This window comes from Botryllus schlosseri, chromosome 1 (assembly GCF_051294905.1).
Source record: "Botryllus schlosseri isolate E-star chromosome 1, Bs_hap1, whole genome shotgun sequence".
NCBI classification, from domain to species: Eukaryota; Metazoa; Chordata; class Ascidiacea; order Stolidobranchia; family Styelidae; genus Botryllus; species Botryllus schlosseri.
The window spans coordinates 2236632-2253130 of NC_137236.1; the positions used below are offsets into that span (position 1 = coordinate 2236632).

At 39.9% G+C, this 16499-nt stretch overlaps 2 protein-coding genes across 3 annotated transcripts in view; both read right to left on the bottom strand.

The window, feature by feature from the left end:
* LOC145452996 (NACHT, LRR and PYD domains-containing protein 1 homolog) overlaps window positions 1-16499 on the bottom strand; it is a 182024-nt gene that overhangs the window by 14516 nt on the left and 151009 nt on the right. The window lies entirely within an intron of this gene.
* The window catches only part of LOC145433311 (uncharacterized), a 247864-nt gene continuing 238332 nt past the window's right edge, over window positions 6968-16499 (bottom strand). Inside the window, exons 16-18 of the mRNA XM_080310736.1 lie at window positions 11829-11983; window positions 10180-10412; window positions 6968-8503 (exon numbers count right to left, since the gene is read on the bottom strand). The gene's annotated coding sequence lies outside the window, so the exon portion shown is untranslated. The remainder of the gene's footprint in view (window positions 8504-10179; window positions 10413-11828; window positions 11984-16499) is intronic.

Genomic DNA, 16499 nt, shown 5'->3' on the forward strand with positions numbered 1-16499 from the left:
GTTTTAACGATGCATCTTCCCTTTCTGGACCCTACTGTCTACCCATTTAAAAGTTACCGCTGAGGCGTAACACCATTACACGAATGGCGATATGGGGTCAAACACCCCCCACCAGTTAATTATAATACCAAAGTATAACAACAAGACAATCCAACAATACAACAGAGTAACAACTACAAGAAAGGAGTTGATTCAATAGGCTATGAATCCTCCGGCTTCATGCACTTTTGACATGTCACTATTTTCAGAGAATGTGCTTGACATAAAAATTTTCCACATTTTTCACATTTCTCGCTTGTTTTCTTGTCTTGTGTTCTCGCAAAGACAGCATCTGCTACGTGCAGGTTTGGAGAGCTTCGCTGGTGCCATTTTACTGTCTTCTCCCGGAAAAATTTCACTACCGGACGATATAGTTTCGGTAATTTGAGCTAACACCTCTTCTGCCGTATGCCTAAGCATTATTTCCACACTCCATCCAGATACAACTGACTTCCTCTGACCAACAAAGAGATCTGAAAGCTTGCATTCATGCCTCAATGCCAAAGAGCCACAAGCAGTCGAAATCCATCCGATCAAAATGAGGAGATGATTACCTAGTTTGCCCACTATACCTGCAAAATTTACCCTATGCGCAATCAATAGCTCATTGCGGCGAGGTATTAGCGATAATCAGCTAATGCTTTATTCGAAATGATAGTGTATAACACCATTTAGGATTACATGTCTGGCAAGAACAATCCGACCGCATATAAAAATATGGCTCACATTTCTGTTCGCCTGGGGTCAATTTGACCCCAACCTGAGCAGTCTAGGTTTGGGCAAATTCAAAATTTTCAAACTGTACGAAAGCCGCGAAAATTGGTTGGAATGAATTCAAATTTGGTGTGTGTCGTTTTTTAAGGCAACCTAACGATTTAATCAAGTAGCCAGCAAGATTCAGGAAAAAAAGTTATTTTTGAACAGCCCTAATACGCACCCGTAAAATTGCATGCAAATTCTGGGAAAAAGCCTGTGCCCATTTATAGTACGCACCCTGCATTTGCAGTACACGAATAGCTGTGTTTTAGTACACTATGTCGACATGTCATTCTGTTTTGCGATGTCACTGGTCAACAATCATGACATAGAGACGCTTAGGAGTACAGAACATCATACCACATTTGAATAAAATATTCATATTTATTCCCGAAGCTTTTCGGCTGACCCTCGTCAGGGGATATCGTCAGCAATATTACGAGAATTTGAATAACTACGTTCAACAAGACTATATATTGCTAATTATGACGTCACACAAAATATATACACAGTTAGGAAAATGAGAGAACCGAAACGTTGGCATGGAGATAGCGAATTGTACAATTATATTTACGACATTATACAATTTACGGCATTGTCTCTAAACAAAAGTAGATAGCAGCAAAGCCTGCGAGGCCGGCGATGCGATAGTTTAGGCCAGCGACACGACATCTTGCGCACGAGGCCTATCACGGATGTGATTGCCCAGGCCAACGGCTATGTCGTGCGCACCAGGTCTTTTAGAGATGCGACTGATTACGCAAGCGATTATATCTTGCACGCAAAGCCGGTTCGGTTATATATGCGATTGTTCATGCCTGTCTTGGACGCAATAAATAACGACGATTGCCGCGCGCGCGTGCAGTAGGGCTGTTCAAAAATGCCTTTTTTTTCCGGATTCCAGCCAGTCACTGATTAAATTGTCAGGTTACCGTAAATAACGCTGCACACCAAATTTGGTTCAATTCCAACAAGTGTAGGAGTCCGCAGATCCAATTAAAATTTCTAATTTATAAGGGAAAATTAAAAAATAGAATTTTTCAAATTTTTCTGCCAACCCCATGAAATTGTTGAGCTGTCTTCAGAGACGATGCAAAACAAACTTGAGTCAATTCCAACCAGTAGAAGCGAAGTTATGTGAGTTTTTCGTTGATAATTCTCCGATTATCCTTGATCTGTAATAGGCCTCGTGTCGCAGGCCCGAACTATCGCGTCGCCAGCTTCGCAGGCTTTGGCTGCTCGGTAATATCGTTTAGAGACAATGCCGTTAATTACATAATGATTAGCGATGGTTATGTCATCATTGTTCGACAGTGACATCGCAAAACAGAACAACATCGCGTACTAAAACACAGCTATTCATGTACTGTGAATGCAGGGTGCGTACTATACACGGGTACAGGCTTTTTCCAGAAATTACCATGCCATTTTAAGGGTGCATATTATACATGGGGGCGTACTATACTAGGAAAATTACGGTATATCTGCATACACAAGCATAGCCAACGCATACATGTGAATTGACTTTTAAGCAACCGGAAATGTGTCACAATAAGCGTAAAAACTTTGGTAAAGGTATTAAGGTAACCACTGTATAATATATATATTAATATATTATATATATCCAATTCATTTTAATAATATCGATCACACGAATAGCAGTAATTAAGGATAACCTTACCGGTAGCCACGGCTGGCGACAATGAAGGCACATCATTGATACCAGAATCATCACATCGAAGCCTTTCCTCCATGATAACTATCACTAAATATTAAATTGCTCCTGTATGAGACAATACCTAAAATGCAAGAACAGTAGTTAAGCTTTTCCAAGAACTTCATATGAATAACATTTGGTGACCCAAGTCAGCAACTGCAAACGAGCACAAGAATTTACCAATCCCATTACCCATGTGAAATTCGACTACCGTTTAGTAACGAATCACATCAACTATGCAAGAAGCAAACAATTTTTTATATGTTCATGTCGTTTACCAGGAGTCCAACTCCAACCTAGTGATCCGAAACCGTCAACAACTAAGCTTCTAGTTCAGGAATAATATTCCAGTAAAATCTAATAATCCCACTCTAAAACCCACGCAAGAACTAAGAAAATACTGGAACTGAACTTGAAAACCTATTATTCCCAGTGAACAGTTCTAGATCTGAAACTGTTTCAATTTGAACGGGTATGATCCATGACTGGCAAACTGTCATTCCTCTTATGACTCTAAATACCACTCTTGAATGTCAAGTCATACAGTCGAAATAAACGCTGGAATAATTCAACCAATCCAAAGTGTAACTGCCTTGCCAGTTTGTCTCAACGTTGGTCAATTTATTGGAATTCGGAACGTTCTCGCTCAAACGAATCAGACTAAATCAGATTATTTATACCACTAAGAGTCTGGTGTTCAATGAACATTTCACAACGTAGTTCAACACCTTGCACTGCACAATGTGACGCTTGATTAGCAAATTAGGCTAGACCAGTGGTTCCCAACGTGGGCGATTTAGCGGTCTAGGGGGCGATAAGGCGGCGAAAACTGACAAAGGGGGTAATGGGGGGCGAAAACAACGAAGGGGGTGATAGGGCGGCGATGGCGCGATAAACGGCTATATTGGTGTCAGGACCATAACTGCCGCACCCCAAACCCCCAATTGCGGGGCCGACACGCAAGGGGCATAAAATTATTTCGTGAATTAACATAAATTATAGAGGTTTTGCATTGATCCAATATGAAAAGTGAAACGTTAATAACACTGTGATACAAGGAAGAGACGAATTTGCTTATCAATCTTCTTGGTTAGCGTGGAGTGCAGTCGCGTGCGCATTTATAATAAGAACCTGTCCCGTGCTTTTCCGAGCTGTGAAGGAGGCTATATTAGGATTACACTTGTAAATTTCGATACCTTTCAGTGAGAACACTGGCTGGCTGGCAGACTTCTGATAACCCACCTTGCAATTCAATTACAACAATGTAATTACATGTTTGTGGAATGCAGAGTCCCGTTGAAACTACCAGGAATTGACATCTAATGAAATGACAAAGATCTGTAAGTGGTTGAGAAGCAACCAACTTTTAATCAACCCCAGTAAAACCGGCACTTCTTCGTTATTCCCCACACATCGGAAAAATGATCCCCATGACACCAATAAATGTTTCCCCATGAACATAAACAGAAAAATTTCTAAACATCAAAATGAATTGTTTTTCGCGTTGGGGTGGGGTTGACGGATATTAGGGATGGGAAGGGGGATATTAGGGTTGGGATATCTTAAGATTAGGGTCGGGAGATATTAGGGACGGGGAGGGGATAGTAGGGTAGGGTTAGGATATCCTAAGATTAGGGATGGGGAGGGGGATCTTAGCATGGTTCAGGTTAAAGGTTGGGGTTGGGATACACGAAGATCAGGGGTGGGGGGATATTAGGGCCGGGTTAGGTTAGGATATCCTAGGATTAAGGATGAGGGAGGGGATATTAGGGTTAGGTTAGGATATCCTAGGATTAGGGAAGAGGGAGGGGATATTAGGGTAAGGTTAGGATATCTTAAGATTCGGGATGGGGATATTAGGGTTAGGTTAGGATATCTTAGGCATGGGGGTGGGTTAGGATAACCTAAGATAAGGGTGGGTTAGCGTCAAGGATGGGGTTAGGATATCCTAAGGTTAGGGTTGGGGGTGATGATGACAATATTCCCAACCCTAATCTTGCGATACCCTGACCCCAAATTTATCCCTAAGCTTGGGATATCCTACCTCTACCTCAACCTTGACCCTAACCTACCCTAGCACCCGCGTCCCGCAACCCTACCCTAATATTCCCTTCCCCGACCCTAATATCTCCCAGCCGACCCTAACATTCCCCTAACCCTAATCCCAACGCGAAAAACAATTTATTTTGACGTTTATAAATTTTCACATGTTCATGGAAATCATTTATTTGTTTCATGGTGATAACTTCTGGATGTGTGGGGAATAACGAAGAAGTGCCGTAAAACCCAACTTCTCTTACTTAATAATTCCAATTCACAGAAAATCAATCTGTTTTCTGTAAGAATCAATCAAACTATCATTAACCAAGCCGATCACGTTTGCTATCTTGGAATTCTAGTCGATTGTAAATTGTCATGGAAACCTGACATCGACTCGGTCACCTCGAAATTGTCAAGAGCTACGTGCATGCTACACGATTGGAATATTTAATGCCGCAAAACGTACTGCGTGCAGTGTATTTTGCTATCTTTCAATTTCCACTTCAATATTCAATAAATATATAGGTACATACAAATGTAACAAACCTTACGAAAATCAAAACTCTCCAGAACCATGGTCTTCGTATCATTAGTAAATTACCCCCAGGCGACGAATTCTCCATGAATAGCGAAGTCATGGTATACTCGGAATTGCCGTACTAATTCAGTATGAGAAGGCAAAGATGATGCACACTATCTTCCACACAAACAGGTCATACTTTAATTATCATTTTATAACTTTAGACAGGTATCAAGAAATTCTAATTCGCTACCGATCTTCATCACGCAATAGTTAGCATTTTGTCGGTGCGAAAATTTGGAACCAACTCCCTATGGAGCTGATATCAATACCGCCACGGCAATTTAGAACTGAAATGCTTGTTCAAGATTTATTCTTTATCACACATTTGGTTGCCGTATACGGTCGGTAAGATGAGAAGCCATTGATGCATGACGCCCTTGGAAACTGCTTGCCTAGTAACCGCTGCGTACATCGTTTTGCACTTGCCCTTTGCAGTACAGAGTATCCCACATGCGTCAAAGGTTACACGAGAAAGCTCATTCATGTCCAAAAAGCTCCTAAGGAAAATATTCCAGTTTCTGATTCTACCGGTATATCGCCCACATCCCAGAAAGTGGCTCTAACATCTCGTTGATTCAATTCTCATTTAGTTCCTTGCTGCTGGTTTAAACTCCAGTAATAATTAAATACCATGTTTCCATACTTCCAAGTTGTTTGCGTTGTTAAACTTTATTACAGACATACATAATAAGAAGTACTCCAACAACAAATCGACTATTTGAAAAAAAAGTATATGATGCTATGCACTACGTGAGGACAGCTGCGGTTCGGTCATCCGGTTACGATGACCGTGATCGCACTGCTATGTCGATCTGCCGAGTCGTATCAATATCAATCAGATTATATTATATCTGAACAAAACACATAATGTAAAATGCGATATGAACTATATGAACAGATAGGAGGATGCCGAACGACCAGTTGCGGTTGGATTTAATTGCGCTCTCTTGAGGTGACATCCACTCTAACCATGTCGCCCGATGTCACAGTTCTTTCTTCGATGTTCGTACACAAATAATCATTAAATAAGACATTGATGTAAAAGTCCTTCAACTTTAGGAATGTTTCATCTTGCCCAGCTGGCGTCTTTCTCCACTGGAATCAGTCGAAAACTCTTGCATGTCTAGAACACAAAATAAGCAACGCGTGCACAGAAGGGCTCTTCAGAAATGACTTTTTTCTCAAATCGTACTGGCTACTTGATAAAATTGTTAGGTTACCTAATTTAGGCCTACACACAAAATTTGGTTCAATTCCAGCCAGTAACCGCTTTGCTACAGGAGAAGAAAGTTTCTATTTATTATGTAAAAATGAATAATAAAAAAAAATTGAAAATTTTCTGTTCACCCCATGAAAGTGTTAGGCTGTCTATAGAAACGATGCTCACCAAATTTGGTTCAATTCCAACCAGTGGAAGCGGAGTTATTGCCGTCGAAAAATTTGGATTTGAATAAAATAGTATTTACGGTGACCGATTCTTTGTTTATTTATTATAGTGGTGCTGTTGTGAGTCTTGGTGAGTCTTTTCTCTTCGAGTCTTGACTCTCTCTCTTGAGTCAGGACTCGTCGAGTCTTTTCTTTGGGGACTTGACTCTCTCTTGAGTCAAGCCGCCTCCACTTTCTCCTTACTCTCGCGCCTCTCCAGTTCTGGGTAGTGGGGGGTTGGGTAGTGCTGGGGGTAACTTATCTATTTTGAGCCGTTATGCACATCCTATCTACGTTCATTTCTTGTCCTGAAAGAAACAAGTGTGCACCGAGGCTGCTGTGATTTCGATTGAAGCTGTTCTACTGACAATGATCTTACCTGCTACTGACTAAAATACACCACGTCAACTTGTAAACTGTGTTTATTCACCCAGACGGGGACAGGAGGCAGTGTGAGTATATAAGTATAATACGACTAAACTACGGAAACATCGTAATCATGTGATTACACAGTAAGTTATTAAGCAACCAGACGCGACTAGCAATATATGGTAGCTTCGTAAATGGCTATGACAGGTTTGCAGTTTTTGTGACTAGACTTGAATCGCGTCAATTTATAAAATATGGCAATTTGTCTATTGACTCGACTTGTACTTGCGTCAATGAGCCTGACTCAGACTCAATTATCAACACTGTGACTCGACTTAAGCTTTTGAACCCTGACTATGGCTCGGTGCTGAATTGAATATGACTCGACTCGTATCGAGTCAAAATTATGAAAGAAGAATTAACTTGTGACTCAGGACCTCGCGACTTGGTAAGCACCATGGGACACAGCTTACGACCTAAGTGCAACAATTATTGAAGCGGCCTTGAACGAAAGGTAATGCTGATTTTAATCTGGTCTGGGCACTGTAACGCGCCCCAAAATTACCATGACATTGATAAAAATCGTCATAGTTTAGCACCGACAAAATGATCACAAAAATCAATCAATGTGGCGTTTCAATTGTTCGCTACAAAGCTCGAATACAGGGGTTGTTACCAAGTCACAAGGTTCCGAGTCCCAAGTTAATCTTACTTTATACTTTTGACTCGAATGAGTCGAGTCATTTTCAATTCATCCCCGCATGAAATCCGAGTCGTTTTACGGAGGGTCGAGTCAGTGTCCAAGTCATTGCGCTCACAGTTCAGTTTCGAGCTCATGTAATGTTCAAACCAAATTTTTACAACTATGCTTGAGTGATATCAAATGCCTCACATTCATTATATGCTGATTTCCATCATTTCTAACAGACTTTGGCCCTAAATTGATGTACGAGTACTGATAGACGAAATACAGATAATAATGCAACTTTACTATATTGGAAAGTTGCAATGAAATGTAGTATCGGCTGCTAGAGTTTTGAGTCGTGTGACTTGAGCAGGACTCGAGTTTACTGGAAAAGGCGTGAGCGTATTTCGAAACGAGATCGCCAAACAATCTGTGTCTGCCAGTCGCGTCTTCCTTTGATTTCCTGGCCTCTCCCCCGAACGCTGTCTATTCTCGCTTGCCTTTGGCACTCAATCGTTTTTCGTGACTTTCTGCTGCTTGGACACGCTGTTGAGTTCTCTGCTACGTCGAACTTGTACCACAATCTTGCTCTTTTTGGTTTCGTATCATTCATCAACGCTGGCTGTCGTACTGACTTTAATTGAAACGAAAGTATAGTCGCATCTGTGGAATATGTAGATCGAATGTTTTCCCATTCTGGAACCCAGAGTTTTGTAACGTTCTCTGTCTTTTCCTGTGAGCGGCTGAATATTCCGATGACTTTCTGTCAAAACTTGGCGGTTTGCGTTTGATTTAGTATCGCTTCATTCGACGAGTCAATTTCCTGTACTTAGGCTTCCGTTTCGTGAGAAATTTGGCTTTACGCTGTCCTTTGTATTCCAAAACTTCCCTAAAAGGTAGGAATCGGTTGATTTGAGCGGGAAAAATAGCTCTCAAATCACAGTAAATTGATATATTTTCTAAAATATTGGGCTTATCACAATGATCAAAGGACCGCGCATCTGAAATCGGTATTACCTCTACCAATTTGAGTCAACTAGAAAAATTATTCGTCTCCTTACTAATAGGGCTGTGCGAAATCGACTACGTGATGGATTCCATACTGAATAACACATTAGGCTTCGAGCCCGGTGGAGTATTCGAGTATCACTGATTATGACAAAATAACAGTATTTGAGATGTCAAAGTTCATATATATACCTTTTATGCTACTACAAAGAATATCATGTCCGCACTTTGATATTTCATCAACAATGCCTATCTCATTGCACTGTGACAATGCTGTTGGTCGATCATGACTTCGGAAATATGTTAATCCCAATAACATTCATAGCTTTGCACTACATGTTCCGTAGGCTCCGATATGGCCAGTCGAGATTGCAATGTTCCAACAGTAGAAAATACCGTCGAAACTATATTTCTCATTATTTAATTACATTTCATCGGAAAGGAGCGTAAAATATCAGCACTCCCAAAATTTCACTAGTCGACTAGAATCATTACATATATTAATTGAAGCAGATTCGAGTATTGATATCATCGTGACCAGCCCTACTAACCACTACCACTGCTATTTTTAATATGACGTAGAGCCGGCATTATATTCTTTGTGGTTGCATGAAAGGTACATATTTGCACTTTCCACATTACCCATACCCCTATGAGTAGTGGTACTTGACTTGATGCCTAATATTCGATTCATGGTCAAATCACTCGGACACTCGATTTTCACAAACCCTATCAATGAATACTGCAAGGAGCTTGTCAGTGGTCATCAACTTTTACAAAACATCATGTTTCAATAATGAGTGGCAGTATCTCAAAATCCATTCGGGTGGCCAACAAGTTCTACATCCCATTAAGAGCGTATTCTTTCACATACTATTTCAGGCTTCACTGAGTATAATATGATTGGCTGGTATGCAGACTTGTACAAGCTACCGATCTAGTTAGTTCGCAGTCAACTAACAACTGGTTTTTTGATTAGTTATTGTTTTGGATTTTGAAAAACGAGTAGATTTAGTTTCAGTAGCGCATTAAACTAACTAGCTGCCAACATTTCGGAAACTCGCGTCATCGTGATCCCGGCGTTTTATCTAGCTCAGAGTCATCACTGCAGAGACTGGCGTGGCCAGGGTGTTGGGAGTTTACAGCATCCCCATTTTAACAAGAAACCCTGTCATTTAGAAGTACTGATTCTCTATCCAATATTTCTTATCTCGTTAGCAATTCAGTAATTTGCATTATAATGCAATTTAATGATAATTATCAGTGCTGCCAATTATCGACAATCGACAATGCACAGCGACATGCGATCTAGTTAGCTAGTTGCAGATCTTTAAAGGTAGCTGTTTTGCGACTTTTGTAGTTAAGTAGGCGGATCGAGCTCTAGTTGCGCCTCCCGCATATCCAGTAATTTGTAGACGTCAGCTGGTATATTTTATTTCAAGAAATTATGAAAGATTCTTCCTTGTTGACTGAATTATTACCAAGTGTTGTCAAGGAGGAATAAAAGCAGAAAATAGACCAGAAAATTAGAAAAGCCTATGTGTAACCTAACGTCACCTGTTTCCCAATCAAAATTCGGCTATGGGCCGCTTGATCAGCCCGAGATTGTCTGGATTGTTACTGAAACTTTTCAAAGCGTGCTCAGCATTGCTTATGCTTGTTTAAGGTAATGAACACGTTTCCAACGATATTCCAACTCCATCTTCATTGAAAGTCTTCGGATCTCTCATCACTCCAGATTTTGTGATGACTAAGCCACGTCAAACTTTTCATTCAGACAAGAGAAGTTCCTGAAAACATAATGGCATCAGTTTATCGAAGTGCTCATAGAGTAAATGTGTAAGTTGGTCGCAATGAAAATATATATAGTCGAATCTGTTCAATTCAGACACTTTGGTTCCTCTCACTTTTACCCAAATTAAGCGGAAAATCAATTGTTCGCTTCATGGTTGAGAATAAAGGAGCATGTCACATTCAATATACAGTACTGTGGTGGAATAAATTATTTACAGCTGAGCTATACTGCAGTATTTGGCACGTATCGCATAAAGCACACATCAGTTATACCTTGAGGTTAGTTGTCTTGTAGCACAATGTATTTGGACACCAAACCATTCCTTAAATACCGTATTACTGTGTAACACAGGCATATAGGTGTCAAATTGTACTTTTTGACATCCAACCAACTGTCGCACTGTCGAGCATACAGTACTCTGTATAATTTCAATTTTTATGGTGGACTTCTTTGTACCAATCTTTTCTACGAAATTAACTGTGGGTATGCAACTGACACAGCCTTGCATGAGTTCATTGTTGAATGTTACTGCAGTAATACATGGATCGTCATTGTTTTATTATAATCCCTCGATTTGTTATAAAACGAGTGAAGTACAGCTTTTGTGCCACACAGGAGTTGCAACCCTGTGTTATTGCTTACATGTCATTTAAAGGCCAAATAAAGCGATTACTTGGATTACCCCCATTAGAGAGATGTTTACACGTGCACTGGGCCTGTAGGCGATACTGCTGCAAGCAAAAATACACAACAGCATTTCTCAACTTGATCAGCCGTGCCGGTAAAATTTCCAAAAACGTCACCGCGGAATGTGATAACAAAAGTATGAGATTCACAACAAAGAATCTGAACATTAATTTAGTGAGAAATTCGTTGCTATCCTTTTGATATCACACACATGGTCAAGATAATTCTAGTTGTCAAATTATACTAGTTAGGAGAAAATGCCGGTAATCTAATTTTAAAATAATTTGTGAAGTGTTTCAAAGCCGCAATTTCAATTCTAATCTAACTTCTGGTTTTCCCGAACACGTTACAGGTGAACCGCACCATGCGGAACGAGTCAAGGTTGGTGTGCAGACATTTGTCATTCTCACACTTATCAGAATGAGGTTTGATCTGATATGAACCGAACACCATTCCATGTCCAAGTTTTCGTGAATTGAGTATTTCTAAGTTCAATCTTATTTGACTCTAATTCTAATCTAATTAGGAAAAGAATGTCTAGGTATAATTCTAGTCTGATTTGTATCCATCATTTTAATTCCAATCAAATTTGGAGAGCTAAAAACGATCTATTTGTGCAAATCAGGCTCAGCGCAAATCCCTGGGGTTATCGTATGAAACCCGGTAAGGGACCAGTGCTCTAAGGTAATTACTATCTATGATGGTAGTTGTGATTCTGACATACCTTCAATTTTTACCGTTTATACTTCTAGGATTGTGAACTCAGAGTCGACTTGTGGAGAAAAAGACTTGAATATCCCAGTTTGACCCGTTTTGCATTTTCGATCTTTTCACGTTTCTTCCATTCTGTTGCGTTGAGACTTTCAGTGGCTCACGTTCCTACACAGAAAACCACAAGTGGTGAATGTAGTCAATATTGCAATTTTTTACAAGTGGTAATTGGTTAACGGGAGGGGGCTACTTTCGAAGTAGCTTCACGATGAAAGCATAATGATTCATGACACTAACACACAATACATAGGTAGAATCTTCGTAATATTCTAAATTACCTCGACACAGGGGGCTGTAATTCACTGCGATAAGTAATGCTACTTACCACAAAACTACTTTCTACTTTTTAATATTTAAATTGCAAAAGTAAGTAGTCTGGTCTGAAAGTTGAAGTGGAAATAATTTAAAAACATAACCACTTGAACTGCTAGTTCAAGTAGACAATATCAACTGAAAGTTTTCAGGAAACAAAATAGAGTCAGATGCCAAGCGATTAGCAATTTTCAGAGCAGACCAAAACTTCGAGTTGAAACAGCGAACGTGAGCTTTCAAAGTTAGTAGATAATAGCTGCTAAAATGAGTCAAAAAGGTTGAGAATAATCAGACGATGTCCAGTCATACGGGAACTATAACATTTGGATGTTATGATGATTCATTATGATACAAATGTATTGGAACATTACGTTGATAAAATCAGTAATGCGAACGTTTATTATACCGTACCATGCCATAGACCACATTGCAGGTCTGCCAAATATAGTACGATTTTAAATCTCAATTTCAGAAATGTACGCGAGTTCATTAGTTACTGAATTGATTCAGAAATTTGGAACGAATTTCCTGCATCGTGTCATGACAGAGCTGATAACCTACTTTGGACTTGGCATGCATCAAGATTCAGAATACTGCAATTCTTGTGTCATACTGTGTAAAAGTTGCCCACCCCACAACTGGTACAAGAATATTTACATGTGAAACCCAAACCTGCGACCAAGTCGCAAGGTTCCAAGTCACAAGTCCAATAAACTGTTAGGCTAAAACTTCGGCTCAAGTCAAGTCAAATCATTTTCAATTCACCACCGAATCAAGACCAACTGCACGTGAGGGAGCAATGCGCCGAGCCTGAGTCATTGTGTTAAGACTTGAGTCGAAGTGAGTCATTTTGCGTTAAGAAAATAACTTGACTCAAGTTGTGCTGAACGAAAAATTGTGGCTCGAGTCATTACAACCCTGCTAAAACCTAACTTGTTAACCTGACTTGTTAAAAAATTGTTGTTTTTACTGTACTATTTGGAGACCACCGAGAGTATGATTAAGTCCAGCCCACAACAAGGTTGCAATACCAAAGTCAGAGACAAGGCGCTAATTTTCGTTTGTATATTCCTATAATGTTGAATTGCATAAAATCTGGAGGCAGTTTCATGCTATCGTGAAGAATGGGGGTATTAATTGTGAGGGATATATAGAGCAGACAACAAGATGGATAAAAAGGGCTGTTCAAAACAATTTTTTTCTTTGGAATTACACTGACTACTTGATAAAATTATTATGTTGGCTAAAACAACGCTGCACATCAAATTTGACTCAATTCCAACCCAAGTAGAAGAAAAATTCTTGTAGTAGAAAGTTTTGAATTTATCATTAAAAAAAATAAAACACTTTCTTCTGACCCCATAAAATTGTTAGGCTGTCAGTATCGATGATGCACACCAATTTTGGCTCAATTCCCACCAGTAGAAGCCTAGTTATTGTGGTAGAGAAATTTGGGTTTGAGTAAAATAGTATTTACCGTGACTAATTCTTAAATTGTTATTTATTATAAAATCATGGAATTAGAAGTTTTGCTACTGCAATAACTTCGCTTCTAGTGGTTTGAATTGAGCCGAATTTGGTATGCATCATCTCTACTGGCAACCTAACAATTTTATGGAGTAGACAGATCAATTTTCAAATATATTATATATTTTTCATATGATAAATTAAAAAAAAATACGGCAAGAATCTCGCTTCTACTCGTTGGAATTGAGTCAAATTTGGTGTGCAGCGTTGTTTTAGCCAACATAATAATTTCATTCCGTAGCAAGTGAAATTGGAAAGAAAAAATTGTTTTTGAACAGCCCTAATGGAGATAGAGGCAGGCATTGATTAATACTATTCTGGTCGAATAATGTGATAGCTCCAGTTAGAGTCGATATAATACGCCCTAGTAGAGTTGAGATACTGGTTAGTGGATACCATTGATGCTATTCAAGTAGATTGGTGAAATAGTTACTGGCAGCGCAGAGTCGAGATTGTTACCGAAATTGATGCTATTCCAGTATAGTTGTGACATTGTCCATCGGTGGCATGGTCGACATTGACTATATAGGTACACCCACATTTTTACGGATATCCAAATATACAGTGTCACTTTGAAACTATATTTTGCGGTATCGAGAGATATATGCCGGGAAATGTGCCGTTTGAAAATACAAGTGTCATAAATATGAATAGCGCTCGTAAATGTGTTCGGAGGTAGAGAATCACCGACTGTTTTCACACGGCTATGGACTGCATCATTATTACTGATTCAAAGTGGAGGGAGGAAATCATTCCCATAATTCGAATTTTTCGTTGGCTTGAGCCAAGGCATTTACTTGGAAAACGGAAGTGGCACATGACTCAACTCGACTGGAGACGCTTTGTATATTGACTCGACTAGTACTCGAGTCGTGGGGTATGATTCAACCAACACATATGACTCAAGACAGTCTATATGACTTGATTCAAGTTCGCGTAACAGGTTGAGGAACTGTTTGGGACTCGAGTCTAGTCATGAATCGAGCTATTGCAAGTCTGAATTTGCTACTGTTCATTATCGGCTAATGGAGAAGATGATTGTCGCAATTTGAAATTTACTAACAAATTAGTACCTCAAGCCGGCGGTGCATTGTCTCAATCTACTTATTAATGCTAATGACACAAGTACTGTTCAGAACTACCGCATTGAAATATTACTTCAAGTAGTTGCAACAAAGCTGGTAAATCACTTGTGATTGCTTGAAAATGAACAGAATTACTGCTACATAAATCGCCAGATAGCGTGTAAAGCTAGAGCCAGGGTAGTAATGACTCCACCCGAGTCGGACTCGAGTCATTATCTTAACCCTAGACTGCTCAGGTGGATTATCGTTACACGATCGCTCTGGTGGGGTCGATTAGACCCCAGCAGTTAATATGCTTTTTGTCTTACCAATTTCGCTATACAGCTGTCTAATAACCTCTTGCATGACGTTATAACGATGCATCTTCCCTTTTTGAACCCTATTGTCTACCCATTGCAAAGTTCCGGCTGAGGCGTAACGCCAATACGCAAATAGCGATATGGGGTCAAACACCCCCCAACAATTAATTATAATAACAAAGAAATAGCAACAAGTCAAGACAATACAATACAACAATGCAACAGAGTAACAACGACAACAACAAAGTAGATTCAATCCGAATCATCCGGCTCCATGCACTCTTGACATGTCACTATTTTCACAGAGTATGTTTGGCAGACAATTTCCCACATTTTCCACTTTTCTCTGTTATTTTCCGGTCTTATGCTCTACCGCAAAGACAGCATCTGCCTCGTGCAGCTTTGGAGAGCTTTGCTGGTGCAATTGTACTGTCTTCTCCCGGAAAAATTCTTTTAGACGCGATTTTGTGCGGACGCGCAAGTGAGTATTTTTTTCTTTGCCTGGACACTGCATTTCTCTTTGTTAGGGTCAGTGCAATTTCCATTGCAAATCCTTTGTGTGTTTGTTTCTTCGCGCGGTTACATTTAGCCAGCAAAGATAATATATAGCCGTTGCATGCAGACAAGTTCATCAATCCAAAGAAGATCGTCAGAGGCCAGCGCTTACTATTGCGAGAACAGGAATAGTTTGCCACCATTCTGTCTGCCACGTCGACGCCACCTTTTGTTTGATTATAAAATGTTATTATATCTGATTTCCGAGCGTCACCAGAGCTTTCATCAATTTTATCATCGTGATGCTGGCTGCTCACCATGGTAAGAATTTTCTTTGAGCCTTTGCCCTTTGGAAGATATGACAGCAGTGTCATATATTTTTGAAATCCAAAAATGCTGCTGTACACCTCCCTCCCCCGCAGAGAAATGAACGCAGGAGGTATCTCTCTCTTGTTCTTTCAAAGGGTGCCAACTGCTGTCAGTTTATGGTCGTGAAGCAATGATGTCATCAAGGGTATACTGGTGTACCAGTTATCGGATGTGATGTTTCTGCCAGATCCTGATATATCAGACACCAGCCGTGTCACTTCTTCTTTGGCCGAGTTGTCGACTTTGTACGGCCAGTCCAGTTACGTCCCGCAATAAATTTCAAAATTGTAGGTGTAGCAAGTCTTTGCATCACACAGGGCATGTAGTTTGATGTCATATTTTGCCGGTTCGTTTCGAATAACTGTCGGAAAGAACACCGTCCTCGAAACCCCCAAAGCATTTCGTCAATTGTCACAAATTCAGACAACACGTAATTTCTCTTGAAGGTGTTCAATATCATATCCGATATTGTTCGAATTATCGCAAATTTGTCATTTTTTCTATCTTCGCGTGTGGTAATGTCATCGAGCCGAAGAC